The following is a 15,093-nucleotide window of genomic DNA, read 5'->3' as shown; positions in this document are numbered from 1 at the left end:
GCCTTCTAGAAAAAAGAATCAGGTCATCTGTGAATAGAGATAGTTTCACTTCTTCCTTTCTAACCTGAAGGGTTACTCCCCACCCCACAATGCCTTATTGCCCCAGCTAGACTCTCCAGTATAATAAATAAAAATGGCTAGAGCACACATCTTGCCCTTGTTCCTGATCTTAGGGGAAATAAATTAATCTTTTGTTACGAAGTATGATGTTAGGTGTGTGCTTTTCGTAGATGCCCTTTATAAGGCTGAAGAAGTTTGCCTCTATTTTTAGTTTGTTCAGTTATTACAAAATATCAAAATTGTTGGCACTTTTTTTAGTGCTTTTTCTACATTTGCTCTGGTTTGGATATGTCCCCTCCAAACCTCATGTTGAAATCTCATCCCCAATGTTGGAGATAGAACATAATGGGAGGTGTTTGGGCCATGGGGTGGATCCATCAAGAATAGATAAATGCCTTCCCTTGGGGGAAACGTGAGCTCTCACTCTATGAGTTCCCATGACAGCTGGTTGTTAAAGAGAGCCTGGCACCTTCTCCCTCTTTCTTGCTTTCTCTCTCACCATGATATCTCTGCACATACTGGCTCCCCTTCACCTTCTGCCATGAGTGGAAGCAGCCTGAGGCCTTCACCAGAGATCCAGTCTTAAACTTTTTCAGACATTAGAATTGTAAGCCAAACAAACCCGTTTTCTTTATCAACTAATCAGCCTCAGGTATTCCTTTATAGAAACACAAAACGGACGAAGACAACACTCACTGAGACGATCATGTGGTTTTGTCCTTTATACCATTTAAGGGTGTATTACACTGATTTTCTTATTAAAAATTTTATTTTAATTGACAAATAATAATTGTATATAATTATTAAACACAATCTGATGCATCAATACATGTATACATTGTGGAATGAACAAATCAGGTTAATTAGCATATCTATCACCTCAGATATTTATCGTTTTTTGTGGTAAGAACACTGAAAATACTCTTTTAGCTATTTTGAAATACACAGTCCATTATTAACTATTGTTGTCATGCTGTGCAACAGAACACCTGAACTGAAACTTTGCACCCATTGACCAACGTCTCCCCTTTCTCTGTCTACTGCCCCCACCCCCAGCCTCTGGTAACCATCACTCTACTACCTACTTTTGGAGTTCAATTTTTATTTATTTTTTTTGAGATAGAGTCTCGCTCTTTCACCCAGGCTGGAGTGCAGTGGCGCGATCTTGGCTGACTGCAAGCTCCACCTCCCAGGTTCATGCCATTCTCCTGCCTCAGCCTCCCGGAGTAGCTGGGACTACAGGCACCTGCCACCACGCCTGGCTAATTTTTTTGTATTTTTAGTAGAGATGGGGTTTCACTGTGTTAGCCAGGATGGTCTTGGTCTCCTGACCTCTTGATTCGCCTGCCTAGGCCTCCCAAAGTGCTGGGATTACAGGCGTGAGCTACCACGCCCAGCCTCAAGTTCAATTTTTTTACATTCTACACATAAGTGAGATCACATGATTATTTGTCTGTGCCTGGTTTACTTCACTTAACATAATGTCCTCCAGGTTCATCCATGTTGCTGGAAATGACAAAATTTCCTACTTCTTTTAAGGCTGAATAGTATTCCCTGTGTATATATACCACATGTTAAAAATCTACTCATCTGCTGATAGACACTTAGGTTTTTTCCATGTCTCTGCTATTGTGAATAACGTTACAATGAACATGGAAGTGTACATATCTCTTTGACATACTGATTTTAATTCCTTTGGGTATATACCCAGAAGTGGAATTGTTGGATTATATGGTAATTCTATTTTTAGTTTTTTTGAGAAAACTTCATATTGTTTTCTAAAATGGCTGTATTTACAATATCACTAACAGTGTACAAGAGTTCCTTTTTCTCCACATCCTCACCAACACTTATCTTTCATCTTTTTGATTATAGCTTATCTAACAAATGTGACGTGATATCTCACTGTGGTTTTGTGTTTTCTGATGATTAGAAATGTGGAGCATTTTGTCATATATCTGATGTCTTCTTTGAAGAAATATCTACTCAAGTCCTTTGCCCATTTTAAAAATAGGGTTATTTGTAGTCTTGTTATTGAGTAGCTTGAGGTTCCTTGTGTATTTTGGATATTAGTCCCTTATCTGACATGTAATTTGCAAATATTTTCTCCCAACCTGTAGGTTTTCTCTTCATTCTATTGTTTTCTTTACTGTGAAGAAGCTTTTTAGTTTGATGCAATCCTATTTTCTGTTTTTATTTTCATTGCCAGTGCTTTAGGGATCATATCCAAGAAAGCCCTGCCTACATCAACGTCATGTGTTTTCTAGTAGCTTTATCATTTCAGGTCTTCAATCCATTTTCAGCTGATTCTTGTACAGGGAGGTGAGGTAAAGGTCTACTTTCATTCTTCTATATGTGGTTTATCCAGTTTTCCTAACATCACTTATTGATGAGACTCTCCTTTCTTCATTGTGTGTTCTTGCCATCTTGGTCAAAAATCAATTAATGGTAGATGTGTGAGTTTATTTCTGGGTTCACTATCCTATTCTGTTGGTCAATGTGTCTGTTTTTGTGCCAGTATCATGGTGTTTTGATCGCTATAGTTTTGTAATATGCTTTGAAATATGGTAGTGTGATGCCTCCAGTTTTGTTCTTTTTATTCAAGGTTGCTTTGGCTATTTGGGGCCTTTTTTGATTCCATACACGTTTTAGGATTTTTAAAAAATTTCTGTGAGGAATGACATTGGAATTTTGATGGAGATTGCACTGAATCTGTAGATTGCTTTAGGGAGTATAAACATCTTGACAATATTAATCCTTCTAATCCATAAACACGAGATATCTGTCAATTTATTTGCATAATCTTTAATTTTCTTAATCAATATTTTATCGTTTTCAGTAAACATGTAGATCTTTAATTTCCTTGGTTAAATGTACCCCTAAAACTTGGTCAACATGGTAAAACCCCATCTCTACCAAAAAATACAAAAAAAATTAGCTGGGCGTGGTGGCATGCACCTGTAATCTCAGCTACTCAGCAGGCTGAGGTGGGAGAATCCCTAGAACCTGGGAGGTGGAGGTTGCACTGAGCCAAGATTGTGCCACTGCACTCCCATCTGGGAGACAGAGGGAGGCCCTGTCTAAAAAAAAAAATTTTGACCGGGCGCGGTGGCTCAAGCCTGTAATCCCAGCACTTTGGGAGGCCGAGACGGGTGGATCACGAGGTCAGGAGATCGAGACCATCCTGGCTAACACGGTGAAACCCCGTCTCTACTAAAAATACAAAAAAAACTAGCTGGGCAAGGTGGCGGGCGCCTGTAGTCCCAGCTACTCGGGAGGCTGAGGCAGGAGAATGGCGTAAAAACCCAGGAGGCGAAGCTTGCAGTGAGCTGAGATCCGGCCACTGCACTCCAGCCCGGGCAACACAGCGAGACTCCATCTCAAAAAAAAAAAAATTTTTTTTTAACTCCTAAGTATTTTTTTAAAAATACCATTGTAAATGGGACAGTTTTTGTAACTTCTTCTTTAACTTTTATTTTTGTAGAGAGGAGGTCTGACTATGTTGCCCAGGCTGGTCTCAAACTCCTAGGCTCAAGCGATCCTCCCATCTCAGCCTCCCAAAGTGCTGGTATTACAAGTGTGAGCCACCACAACTGGCTTGTTTTCATAATTTCTTTTTTAGACAGTTTGTTGTTATTGTATAGAAACACAACTAATTAGGTGTTGTCTCCTGCAACTTTACTGAATCTGTTTTCCAGTTCTAACAGGTTTTTTTGTAGTCATTGAAATTTTCTACATATACGACCATGTCAATGGCAAACAGAGATAATTTTACTCCATCATTTCCAATTTGGATGCCTTTTCTTTCTTTCTCTTGCCTAACTGCTCTGGCTAGGACTTCTAGTATTGTGTTGAACAGTAGTCAGAGTGGGCATCCTTGTCTTGTTCCTGATCTTTAAAAAAAATGCTTTCAGTTTTTCACTGTTGAGTGTGAAGTCAACTATATGGGCTTATCATATATGATATTTATTGTTTTGAAGAACATTCTTTCTATACGTAATTTGTTGGGAATTTTAAAATCATGAAATGAAGAATTCTTTATATGCTTTGCCTGCATTTATTGAGATGATCATTTTTTTTCTCCTTCATTCTGTTAATATGGTAAATCACATTAATTGATTTGTGTATGTTGAACCAACCTTGTATTCCAGCGATAAATCCCACTTGATCATGGTGAATAATCCTTTTAACGTACTGTTGAATACAGTTTGCTAGTCCTTTGTTGAAGACTTTTGCATCTATATTAATCCATGTTACTGACTTACAGCTTCCTTTTCTTGTAGTGTCATTGTCTGGCTTTAGTATCAGGGTAATGCTAGCCCCATGAAATGAGCTTGGAAATATTCCCTCCTCTTCAATTTTTAAGAAAAGTTTGCGAAGGATTATTATTAGTTTGTCTTTAAATGTCTGGCAGAATTCAACTGTGAAGCCATCTAGTCCTGGGCTTTTCTTTGATGGGAGACTCTTAATTACTGATTCAAGCTCTTTACTAGCTATTAGTCTGTTCAGATTTCCAATCTCTTCATGATTAAGTCTTAGTAGATATATGTTTCTAGGAATTTATCATTTTCTCCTAGGTTGTCCAATCTGTTGGGATATAATTATTTGTAGCAGTCTCTTATGATCCTTTATATTTCTGTGTTGTCAGTTGTAATGTCTTCTCTCTTCTTCTACTCTAGCTAAAAGTGTCAATTTTGTTTTTTCAGAAAATAAACAAGTTGAGTTGATTTTTCTTTTTTTTTTTTTTAGTCTCCATTTCATTTACTTCTACTCTGATCTTTCTTATTTCTTTCGTTCTGTTAACTTTGGGGTTAGTTTTTTCTTATTTTACTAGTTCCTTGAGGTGTGACACTGGGTTGAGATCTTGCTTCTTATTTGATGTAGGGATTTATCGCTATAAACTTTCCTCCCAGAGCTGCTTTTGCTGCATTCTGTAAGATTTGATATGTTTCCATTTTTATCTCTAGATATTTATTATTTTTGTTATTTTTATTTATTTTTTGAGATGGAGTTTCACTCTTGTTGCCCAGGCTGGAGTGCAGTGGCGCGATCTTGGCTCACTGCAACCTCCGCCTCCCGGGTTCGAGAAATTCTCTGCCTCAGCCTCCCAAGTACCTGGGATTGCAGGTGCCCGCCGCCATGCCTGGCTAATTTTTGTATTTTTAGTAGACACAGGGTTTCACATCTTGGCCAGCCTGGTCTTAAACTCCTGACCTTGTGATCCACCTGCCTTGGCCTCCCACAGTGCTGGGATTACAGGCATGAGCCACTGCACCCAGCCCATTGTCTCTTTTTATAATTTTTGATCTAAAGTCAACTTTGTCTGAAATAGTATAGCTACCCCTGCTCTTTTTGTTTCCATTTGCATGAAATGTCTTTTTTCATCCCTTCACTTTCAGTGTATGAATGTCCTTTAAGGTGAAGTGAGGCTATTGTAGGCAGCATATAGTTGGGTCTTTAAAAAAAATCCATTCAGGAACTCTACATCTTTTGATTGGAGAATTTGATTTACATTCAAAGTAATTACCGATAGGCAAGGACTTATTTACTAGTGCTGTTTTAATTGTTTTCTGGTTGTTTGTAGATCCTTTGTTCTTTTCTTCCTGTATTGCTTTCTTCCTTTGTGGCTGGATGGCTGTCTAGTGGTATGTTTTGATGCTTTTATCTGCTGCATATTCATTACAGGCTTTTGCTTAGTGGTTACTCAGTAGCTTACATAAAACATCTTATACTTACAACTTGCTACTTTAGGCTGATAACAACTTTGATTGTATAAAGAAACTCTATACTTTAATTCCCCTCCTCCTACCCTCCACCTTCAAATAGGCCCTAGTGTCTGTTGTTCCCTTCTTTGTGTCCATGTATAGCTCCCACTTATAAGTGAGAACATGCAGCATTTGGTTTTCTGTTCCTGCATTAGTTTTCTTAAGATAATGGCCTCTAGCTCCATCCGTGTTGCTGCAAAAGACATAATCTCATTCTTTTTTATGGCTGTGTAGAATTCCATGGTATATACGTTCTTTTTTAAAATAACCTAGAGCTGTTTCTCTATTTTGTCACTCCTGTCCTAAGTCATTTGTACTCAAGTCTCTCATCTGTCTTCCCCCAGGCTATTCCCTTTCCTCTCTTTACTTCCTCTGCCCATTTAAATACACACACATGCGCACACATGCGTGTGCACACACACACACACCCTCCTGGGCTAGGCTGTTTCAGCTTAGGAAATAAAAAATAAAATCTGTTGGCTTATGAGTAGCCTTTACCTGTAGTCAGAGAGGCACACTGCTATCAAGGAAGTCAGTCTTTCATGCTCTCAGTTTCTTTCTTCAGGACCATTTCCTCTGGTCCTTTTCTTTCAAATTCATTTTCAGGAAAACTAGACCATTAGTCATTTACTCCCTCATTCTAAGTGAGTTTTTGTCACTTGTTACTTTGAGTAAAAGGTATTTAAAAGTCTTTATGTTAATTTTTTTCTTTCTTTTATTTTAGGTTCAGGGGTACATGTATAGGTTTGTTATACAGATAAATTGAGCATCATGGAGGTTTGGTGTCCAGATTATTATATTGCCCCAACAATAAGCATAGTACCTGATAGGTAGTTTTTTTATCCTCACCCTCCTCCCACCCTCCACTCTTAGGCCCTGATGTCTGTTGTTCTCTTAGTTTTTTTTTCCTTTTTGAGACTGAGTCTCACTCTGTCACCTAGGCTGGAGCGCAGTGCTACGATCTTGGCTCACTGCAACCTCTGCCTCCTAGGTTCAAGTGATTCTCCTGCCTTAGCCTCCTGAGTAGCTGGGATTACAGGTATGTGCCACCATGCCTGGCTCATTTTTGTATTTTTAGTAGAGACGGGGTTTCACCATGTTGACCAGGCTCATCTTGAACTCCTGACCACAAATGATCCACCTGCATCAGCCTCCCAAAGTGCTGGGATTATAGGCATGAGCCACTGAGCCTGCCTGTTGTTCTCTTCTTATGTCCAGGAGTACTCAATGTTTAGCTTCCACTTACAAGTGAGAACATGTGGTATCTGGTTTTCAGTGTTAGTTCACTTAGGACAATGACCTCTAGCTCCATCCATGTTGTTGCAAAGGACATGATCTTGTTCTTTTAAAATGGCTGTGCAGTATTCCAACATGTATATGTACCACACTTTCTTTATCTAGTCTACCACTGATGGGCATTTAGGTTGATTCCATGTCTTTGCTATTGTGAATAGTCCTGTGATGAACACATACGTGTGCATGTGTCTTTATGGTAGAATTATTTCTTTCCTTTGGGTGTATACCAGTAATGGGATTGCTGGGTTGAACGATAGTTCTTTTTTAAGTTGAGAAATCACAAAACTGCTTTTCATAATGGCTGAACTAATTTACATTCCCACCAGCAGTGTATAAGTGTTCCCTCTTCTCTGCAACCTCACCAGCATTTGTTATTTTTTGACTTTTAATTTTTTAATTTTAATTTTTACTATTTTGAGACAGGGTCTTGTCCTGTCACCCAGCTTGGAGAACTGTGGTATAATCGGTTCGCTGCAGCCTTGATCTCCTGGACCCAAGCAATCTTCTGAACTCAGCCTCCCAAACAGCTCGGACCACAGGCACATGTCACCGTGTCTAGGTAATTTTTATTTTTATTTTTGTCAAGATGGGGTCTTGCTATGTTGCCCAGGCTGGTCTTGAACTCCTGGGCTTAAGTGATCTTGCTGCCTCAGCCTCCCAATTTTTTTTTTGACTTTTTAATAACAGCTATTCTGAGTGGTCTCAGATAGTATCTTGCTGTGGTTTTCATTTGTATTTCTCCAGTGATTAGTGATGCTGAACATTTTTTCATGTGCTTGTTTGCTATATGTCCTCTTCTGAAAAGTGTCTGTTCATGTCTTTTGCCCACTTTTTAACAGGGTTGTTTTTTTGCTTGTGAATTTAAGTTCCTTACAGATTCTGGTTATCAGAGCTTTGTCAGATGCATAGTTTGCAAATATCTTCTCCCATTCTGTGGCTTGCCTGTTTATTCTGTGGAGAGTTTTTCTGTGCAGAAGCTCTTTAATTAGATCACATTCATCAATTTTTGCTTTTGTTGCAAATTGCTTTTGGTGTCTTTGTCATGAAATCTTTGTCAGGGCCTACGTCCAGGTAGTTCTTTTTAAAGTTATTTGAAAATCTTCCAGAGTTTTTATAGTTTCAGGTTTTACATTTAAGTCTTTAATACATTTTGAGTTAATTTTCGTATATGGTGTAAGGAAGGGGTCCAGTTTCAATCTGCATATGGCCAGCCAGTTATCCCAGCACTATTTATTGAATAGGGAGTCTTTTACCCATTGCTTGTTTTTGTCAACTTTGTTGTAAATGAAATTGTTGTAGGTATGCAGCTTTATTTCTGGGCTCTGTATTCTGTTCCTTTGGTCTATATGTCTGTTTTTTTGTATCTGTACCATGCTGTTTTTGATACTGTAGCCTTGTAGTATATAGTTTGAAGTCAGGTAATGTCACACCTCCAGCTTTGTTCTTTTTGCTTAGGACTGCTTTGGCTATTCAGGCTTTTTTAAAAATTCCATATCAAGTAAATTTTTTTTTTTAAATTCTGTGAGAAATGTCATTGGTAGTTTAATAGGAATAGCAATGAATCTGTAAATTGCTTTGAGTTGTAAGGTCATTTTAACAATATCGATTCTTCATTTCCTATCCATGAACAGGGAAAGTTTTTCCATTTGTTTGTGTCATCTCTGATTTATTTTAGCAGCTTTGTAACTCTCCTTGTAGAGATCTTTTACCTCTCTGGTTAGTTTTATTCCTAGATACTTTATTCTTTTTGTGGCTATTGTGAACGGAATTATGTTCTTGATTTGGCTCAGTTTGAATGCTGGTGTATAAAAATGCTACTAATTTTTTTCATCGATTTTTGTATCCTGAAACTTTGCTGAAGTTGTTTATCAGATCTAGGAATTTTTGGGCAGAGGCCATGGGGTTTCCTAGGTATAGAATTATAACATCTGCAAACAAAGATAGTTTCACTTCCTCTTTTCCTATTTGGATGCGTTTTCTTTCTTGTGCCTGATTGCTCTGGCTAGGACTTCCAAACTAAACTCTTCTTTTATTTGAGATGGAGTCGTGCACTGTTGCCTGGGCTGGAGTGCAGTGGCATGATCTCGGCTCACTGCAACCTCTGCCTCCTGGGTTCAAGTGATTCTCCTGCGTCAGCCTCCCAAGTAGCTGGGATTACAGGTGCCCGCCACCACACCCAGCTAATTTTTTGCATTTTCAGTAGAGACAGGGTTTCGCTATGTTGGCCAGCCTGGTCTCAAATTCCTGACCTCGTGATCTGCCTGCCTTGGCCTCCCAAAGTGCTGGGATTACAGGCGTGAGGCACCGTGCCCAGACTTACCTCTTTTTAAAATTTCTTTTCTTTTTGTTTCTCAGATTATATAATTTTCAGTGACCTATTTTTGATTTCACTAATCCTTTCTTCTGCTTGATCGTCTGCTGCTGAATCCTTTTATTGAAATTTTCAGTTTAGAGTATTCTTCAGTTCTATGATTTGTTTGGTACTTATGTATACTTTCTATTTCTTTGTTGAATTTCTCAGTTTATTCTTTCATTGCTCTCCTGACCTCAGTAAACATCTTTATGAACATTATTTTGAATTCCCTGTTGGATGATCACATCTCTACACTTCACTTGGGCTGGTTTCTGGAGATTTATCTTATTCTTTTGTTTGAAATATACTCCTGTTTATTTTCCTCGATGCTCTGTGGTTCATTTCTGCATATGAGATAAGACAACTATTTCTCCCAATCTTGTCAGATTGGACTTGTGTAGAAGGATCTCACCAATCCATCCATCCAGAGATTCTAAGGTGCCTCTCAAATCTTTGTGTTTCTCCAGACTGCTGTCTCTGTTTTGGGTGACTTCCTGGAGCTTAGGATGTGCCATGTCCTCTCCATACTCTGAAACTGATAACTTAGGAGCCAGACTCTTGTTATGTAGCTGCAAAGGTTAAAGTATTGGATGCATGCTCCAGTTTATTGTATCTTCATGGTAAAGTTGAACATGGGCATTTATCTCCCACTGTCACTGCACTAAGCTGGGGAAGAGGATTTGTTGCAAACACTGTATGTCTATGTCTTGGCTTTCCGTGATCTAGGGCCACTCAGGAATGCAAAGCCCCATTCTCCCAGGGTTAGGTTATTAAGGAGATAGTCTCTTGGGTGGGAGCTATAGAAGTTGTGGTACTTAATGTGTGGCCAAACGCCTTCCAGGAAGAATGGGTACACTTGGACTTATCACTGTGGTGAGCCAAAGGAAAGGCTCATCAAGTGCTGAGCCTTGGCTCAGGCTGCTAAATGGCTATTGTTTGTTTTCTCCATTAGCTCCCTGAAACAAGTTCAATGTAAGCCAAGCTACAAAGCAGCCACTGGAATTATGTGCCATGAGACCTTTCTAAAGAGAAAAATTGGAGCTGCATGTTCCTGCTCCTTTTCTTCACTGCTTCAAAGGGGTGTTAGCTCCTGCAAGTGTTTGTGTGCCCACTTAAAACCATCTTTGTTCTGTGATCTGGGGAGATTCATAAATGCCTCTTTCCGCTCCTAGAACTAAGAGGTTTAACATAGAGTCCTTTGAGAGGTAACTGTAAAAGTTGCGGTACTTGATGCATGGCATAAACCCCTTCCAGGGAGAAATGAGAGGTGAGTTTTTAAAGCCACTTTTCTGTACTGATCCTGGGAGATGAAGACCCTGGAAGTAGTTATGTGCTTATATAAAACTGCAACTTTTTTTTCCTGAGGTCTAGACAGCCTCATATATATGCAGCTTCCTTTGTTCCTAATGCTAGGAGGTTCAGGATGCAGTCCTTCGGGTAGAAGCTGTAAAAGTTGGAGCACTCATATGTGGACAATTCTTTCCAGGAGGGATTAACAGGCCTGGAATTATTCCTGAGATGAGCTGGGGGAGAAGGCCTGTGAAGTACCAATCTGCTTCTCAGGCTGCGGGTGGGCCAATACTTGCCTGTCCCTTTAACTCGTGAATGTAAGTGAGTTAGAAGCCAGACCACCAAGTAGTCATACACCCCTTACAGGGAGAAACAGGGGAACTGTGTTTTTAAGCCCTTTCTCTGCACTGTTTCAGGAGGATAAAGCCCCAGAAGTGCCTGCATGCCCATATGAAACCACGACCTTTTTCATGTAGTCTAGAGACACACGGAAGCCAGTCCTCTTTGCTCCCAGAACAGGGAGGTTTAGGATGCATTCCCTTGGGTAGAAGCTATAAAAGTTGGGATGCTCCATGTGTGGACAAACTCCTTCTAGGAGAGGAGTTTGTTTGAAATTATCACTAGGGTGAGCTGGGGGAGGAGGCTCAGGAAGTGCCAATCTGCTGCTCAGGCTAGCAGCAAGCTACTACTTGTCTGCTCCTTTAACTCCCCAGTCTAAGTCAGTAAGAAGCCAGACTGCCACATGTGCACTGAAAGAATTTGTCTGTTCCTGAGAGACACATGGAGCTGCATTTTTGGAGCCCTTTCTCTGAGTGCTTCTAGAGGATAAAGCCCTGGAAGTGCTTGTGTGCCCATATAAAACTGCTGCTTTTTCCTTGTGATCCAGAGATGCTTACATGTGTCAAATTTCCTCCCCTCCCAGAGTTGGTGAGTTAGGAGCCAAACCACGGCAAATCTTAGAATTAGGGTGGTATATGTGAAGTCCAAACCCTCCTCTCCACAAGGAGCAGGTAAATGTTAAGGATTCCGTTCCTGATTTTATGGTGCAGTGCCAGGGGTGGGGTCTGTGCCTGAGTGTGCCTCTCAGCTTTTCCTACCCATTCAATGTGGATGTTTCCTCAGTTGCCTGGTGGGTAAGAGTCTTTCAATTGGTCTCCTTCTCTCAGAGGGAAGTGATCCATGAATAGATGTTTATATGGTGTCTGTGGGTGGAGGGGAAGTCAAGAGCTTCCTATTTTTCTGTGTGGCTCACGCCATTCCTTGACGATTTTCACATGTTAAGCCAACCTTGCATTTCTGGGATAAATCCTACTTGATCATGGTATATAATCCTTTTACTTTACTATGTTGGTGGATTCAGTTTGCTAGTATTTTAGTGGAGATTTTTGTGTTTATATTCATAAGGGGTATTGGTCCGTAGTTTGCTTTTCTTGTGATGTCTTTGTCCAGTTTTCTTATCACAGTATTTATTAATGACCTCATAAAATGAGTAGGTAAATGTTCTCTCCTCTTCTATTTTTTTGGGATAGTTTGCAAAGGACTGATATTAATTCTTATTTAAAAATTTGGTAGAATTCACCAATTAAGGCATCTGGTCCTGGGCTTTTCTTTGTGGAAGTTTTTTTTTTTTTTTTTTTTTTTTTGAGACAAGAGTTTAGCTCTTGTTGCCCAGGCTGGAGTGCAATGGCACGATCTTGGCTCACCGCAACCTCTGCCTCCCAGGTTCAGGTGGTTCTCCCACCTCAGCCTCCCGAGTAGCTGGCATTACAGGTGTGTACCACCACACCCGTCTAACTTTGTACTTTTAGTAGAGACAGGGTTTCTCTATGTTGGTCAGGTCAGGCTGGTCTCAAACTTCTACCCTCAGGTGATCTGCCTCCACCCACCTCGGCCTCCCAAAGTGTTGGGATTACAGGCGAGAGCCACTGTGCCTGGCTGGAAGTCTTAAATTATTAACTTGATATCACTATTTGTGATGAGTCTTTTTAAGATGGATATAATCAGAAGCATTAAATTGTACACTTGTGAAAAGTATGAATTTTACGGTATAATTGTATCTCAATAATACTGTCATAAAAAAAGAAAACACATACAAAGCTCCATATTCAGTGTGGTGGACAGAACATGTTCCCTTACCGTGGCTTCTCCTCAAATCCTCTAAAATAATAGCCAAGAAAGAGAAATGCACAGACCCACACAAAGAAAACAAGAGGGGAGAAGATGGTAAGCAAATGAGGTCAACAAATACTGAAAACTTGAAAAAGAAGAAACTGGTAACTGACTTAACAGACCTGGGAATACCAAGAGCCAAGGGCCTTTGGGGATGAGAACAATAAGAAGCAAGGCACACAAACTGAAGCGCCACTAGGCACCTCCCGTAATCTAAGGTATGAGGGCTAAGAATAGGAAGATTAAAGTCTAACATCCCCTCTGCTATCTCATGTCACTAGCTAATAAGTTTTTCTCTGCCCTGCCGGAGTACTGAGGGCTGTTTTCTGGAGGAGTTGATCACTGAGGGTCTGTCTTCAAGGATACATTAACAGCTGAGGACTGAGGTGCCAAAATGAAAATAGGCATTTAAAGAAACTTTACCTGCTGAACTGGAAGACTCACAGCCCCTTTTTGCTATGTCGTTCCTAAAATATTGGTAGGTTACTCCATTTCCAGAATGCAGAAAATGAAATACACAGAGGTTCCTCTTCAAAGGAACTTTCCTCCCAGTCTAATTAAGAATAGATAGTAACCTCTCTTAGAAGCAAAATTTACTCAAAGACCAGTGCTAATATTCTCAAATTCTGCTAGCTGTAATAAAGAAATCAATATACTCTGTTCTCAGCTTCCACATTTTAGCCTAGATATCTGCCCTGGCACGCCTGAACCAATCCAAGCAAGCATTAGGTCACAGCCTATTCCTCTCTCTTATTTGGAAGTGTTTTTGCCTCTCTCAGCATTCCACAAGTTACTTCCTCTCTTTGTTCTCCTCTACCTTTACCTCTTTTGGGAAGTTCTAAGTTGCTAGCCAATCGGGTCAAGTATAGAATGTGAGATCCCGTTCCAGCCAATGGAAACCAGACACAGCAGTAGGGTGGATGGGTCAGGTTACAGATGACCCTGTCTCCTTTGTTTGTTTGTGCTCTTGTGGCTGGACTGCTGGCGAGGGCACCCTTTCTGCAGAAAGTAAACTAGCCTTGCTGAGGAATCCTTTGTCTCAGTGTTGATCTTTTGCGACACTGAACTCCTGTGCCCAACACAGGAGAAGTAGAAGACTCCCCTCTAGGGAATGAACAAGTCCAAGTCCTGCAGATACAGGAATTAGGGAATGCTCTGACCAAAAGGGCAGATCCTCTTTGGCCATCTACAGGGGAACCTGCTAGAGAAAGCCCTGCCTATACATAGAGTTTGTAATCAGCACTAAAGGACTTCACTTTTAGATACACACTATCATCCAGGAGTCTCTGCAGGAAAGTCTGTAGGAGGAGAGTCTCCAACACAAAAGATAGAGACTGAAATAAATAAAAGCAGTAGGGGAGGAAATCTCTAGGAAAAAAAAGTGACCTGACATCTGATACATTTGACCATAAGGCAAGCTAGAAGAAGAGATACATTAGAAAGATGATAGCAAGAGTGGTAAATCCTCACCAGATTTGAAGACCAAAACAAAACATAAGCAAATAAAAAAAAAGAGGCAATTAATTTTTATAAAAACAGTAAGTTTGACAACAAGCTTGTCTAACCCATGGCCCATGCGCCACATGCAGCCCAGGATGGCTTTGAATGAGGCCCAAAACAGATATGTAAATTTTCTTAAAATATTTTATATATATGGGTGTGTGTGTGTGTATACATATATGTGTGTGTATATATATATATTTGTTTTTAGCTCATCAGCTATTGTTAGTGTTAGTGTATTTAATGTGTGGCCCAAGACAATTCTTCTTCCAATGTGGCCTAGGGAAGCCAAAAGACTGGACATCACTGTTCTATAAGAAAAGAAACATAATCCCAGGACAGTCTTGGCTCACCACAGTACTTATTTAGCTGTAATAAAGAAAAGATAGGCCGGGCGCGGTGGCTCAAGCCTGTAATCCCAGCACTTTGGGAGGCCGAGACGGGCGGATCACGAGGTCAGGAGATCGAGACCATCCTGGCTGACATGGTGAAACCCCGTCTCTACTTTAAAAATACAAAAAACTAGCCGGGCGAGGTGGCGGGCGCCTGTAGTCCCAGCTACTCGGGAGGCTGAGGCAGGAGAATGGTGTGAACCCAGGAGGCGGAGCTTGCAGTGAGCTGAGATCCGGCCACTGCACTCCAGCCTGGGCGGCAGAGCGA

General features: G+C 40.4%; 1 protein-coding gene across 2 annotated transcripts in view; it reads right to left on the bottom strand.

The window, feature by feature from the left end:
- DOCK3 (dedicator of cytokinesis 3) overlaps window positions 1-15,093 on the bottom strand; it is a 698,449-nt gene that overhangs the window by 98,057 nt on the left and 585,299 nt on the right. The window lies entirely within an intron of this gene.

The sequence above is a fragment of the Macaca mulatta genome, chromosome 2 (assembly GCF_049350105.2).
Source record: "Macaca mulatta isolate MMU2019108-1 chromosome 2, T2T-MMU8v2.0, whole genome shotgun sequence".
NCBI classification, from domain to species: Eukaryota; Metazoa; Chordata; class Mammalia; order Primates; family Cercopithecidae; genus Macaca; species Macaca mulatta.
The sequence above is the reverse complement of the archived record's forward strand: the minus strand, read 5'-3'. Positions and strand labels throughout refer to the sequence as shown.